Source organism: Argentina silus (genome assembly GCF_951799395.1).
Source record: "Argentina silus genome assembly, chromosome: 20".
In the NCBI taxonomy this organism is placed as follows: Eukaryota; Metazoa; Chordata; class Actinopteri; order Argentiniformes; family Argentinidae; genus Argentina; species Argentina silus.
In genome coordinates this window covers 7,831,292-7,834,232 of record NC_139674.1, presented here as the reverse complement: position 1 = coordinate 7,834,232, position 2,941 = coordinate 7,831,292, and positions in this window count along the sequence as shown.

Below are 2,941 nucleotides of genomic sequence, written 5' to 3'. Positions count from 1 at the left end.
TGTAAACCATTGATCAGCCTTTGATTGATCAAATTGATATTTTTCTCCGAAAATTCCTATAATGTGACAACATCAAAACAATAATCTAAATAGAATGTTGTTTATACAATGTTATAAATGTTCTTTTTATTGCTACAAAAATGATAATGTTTGTAACCACTTTTTAGAGGCAAATCTTGAAATCCCTTATATACAGTGAAAGATATGTCAGGCAACTGCATAAAGTAGCTACTGTACATGTGTGTACTGTAAACTGTCGTGTCCAGTATTACTGTAGTAACGATCCTCCTTGTGCCTGTACCTCACTTTGAAGATCTTTTGCTCTCCAGTTGAAATTTGTAAACACATTAGTTTCCAGCTGGAGCTAACCTGTCTATAATTTCCAATTACATTTTCAAAAAATAAAGTTTGAGATGATGTTCAAACTGTTTTGCTTTATTGATTTGATGCTGCTTTGCCATTATGCAAAAATCTCAGTTTATGTTGATTGACACTAACAAATTTAATACTTTTAATACTCAAATCTGAATACTTTTTTCCCCCCACACTAACCATTCTTAAAACCATTCTAAACACAACATGTCATCAAACACATTTCTTAAATGTTTATTTGAATTCCTTTCCAAAAGAATATGGCACAATATATCCACTGAATGCAGTTCATTTTACAGCTTCATAGGTGGCCAGCGATGTTAACACTCAGATTCATTTTCAAGAACAAATAACCAATCAACTAATGCATCAAAGGAAATCAATAACATTGTTACTGTACATTAGAGAGGGAGGTATCATAGTGGGGGAAGGGGCGGGGCTAAAGGAGGAAGGAAACATTCAGATAGCTATTAAACACGTGTATGTACATTTCAACTGTACCTCATCCCAATTACATATAATGTATTCTATAGGTATATACAATGCAAACAATAGGCTGTTAACAGATTTATCTACCGTATGAGTAGCCACACGCCACAGTGGATGAGCGCACAATGATCGTCTATATACTGATGCAACTGAAAAATTAACACCCTTTATGTACAGTACCGCTGACACTTGGAGGCTACCAAAGAATTACTCACCGCGTCCATTTCAAGACCCTTTGCTGTCAAGTCAAAACAGGTCAAAATGGAGACAGGACTTTGGTTGTTTTAAAAAAAAAAAAAAAAAGCAAGTTCCCATAGATATATTGAAGATGTTCAGAAGTTTCCAATACCACTGTGTATTTTAGCAGCTGGTCTCACAGTCGTCATCATCCCCCCCCACCCCCCATGAATGTGTGTCTTGTCCTCCGTCGCGCATTTACAAGTTGAGCCAAAATGGGTGCAAAACACAAATGTTCATCAAGCTGTTCATCAAGCCATCCGTTTTTTTAACACTTCATTGTCTTTTAGTCATTATTTTTTTTCTCCAAAGACACAGCAGGTATCCACTGAGTTCTCCTTCTGACTGAACACCAACCCCTCAGTTCCCACTCATGGGACAACTTTTGAGTAAACAAAAATATGGGTTTTTAGTTAAACATTTCACAAGGCAGTGGTCCATTCTCTATCATGCCCCTCAGAAACGCCAAAAAAAGGAACAGAATCAAGTTATTTTTCTTTCTTGCTTTTTCTTTCTTTCTTCTATCTTTCCTTCTTTCTTGTTTCTTCCTCTCTTTCTATTTCTCTTCAGATCAAATCTCAATAACTGAAATATTACATTTGTACAACAATACAATACACATATGTAGATGTATAAAATGTGATACAAAAATGTACAGTATAGTTATCATATTGTGTTAATGTGAAAGAGCAAAAATGTCCGTCCTATAGTTTATATTTCAATTAATGTTGTGTCTGTGTATCTTGAGACACTTTTCAAACTGAAAACATGAGGGGAGAGACAGAATTACACTAAGCGCTGGTTGGCGTGTGTTTCAATTGAGTTTTCTATATATACTGTACATAAAGTATGCCAATTCATATGCTTTCACATGCTAATTTCTCTTGTAAAGTAAATAATAAACACACACACACACACACACACACACACACACACACACACACACACACACACACACACACACACACACACACACACAAACCGCTTAAGAACTCTCAAAACCTCCAGGGATATATCCTAGACAGACGATTGATACAAGACAATCGATCATATGGGATTGTTCACTCTCTAACCACTGGACCTTCGACCTTCATGACCACAATCAAAGAGGGAGGGGAGACTGGAGCTGAGAACCGGCCTATGTCCTATTCGTCAAATGCATCAAGCATTTAACATAGATGACAAGAGAAGCATAGGTCTACATAAGCCTCTTCAGATTGACTGAGATCTTACCATTTTCAACACGTCCGACTGTCACACAAAATTCTACCACCATCTATACATTTCATATGCTAAAAAGTACACAACCAACCAAACAGTACACAACCACTTTCAATCATATTTACCATTAAATAAGCAATTTACAGTATGAGTGATAATATGGTTCAAGAGGATAATAAGGCACTTTGAATTGCTTGTTACAATATGACGATATATTATCTGTTTCAGATCCACTTCACACACCACATAGCGATGAAAACATAGCTATTTGTGGCTTAGCAGGAAGTAACAGGACAACCTTTCCATCTGATAAGAGATGCTCAGAATTCTCCAGAAGCAACCACTCTCCACCTACTCTTAACAACAGACCATAACAAAACAGAAACAAGATAAATCACTAATAAAACTAGAATAGCAACTCTTCTAAATACAATCCTAAATCTAAACAGTGAAACCAAAAAAAGTCCAAAACATCAGCTTTAACCAATCAAATCAAAAGATAATAACATGTAATTCATCTCCCTATAAGTGGGAGTTTAGCCCTTTGATACAAGCCGTGTGAAAAGGAGCCCAGATAGCTCTGACGGCACATGATGAACTCTTGACACCATGGAAGTTCATG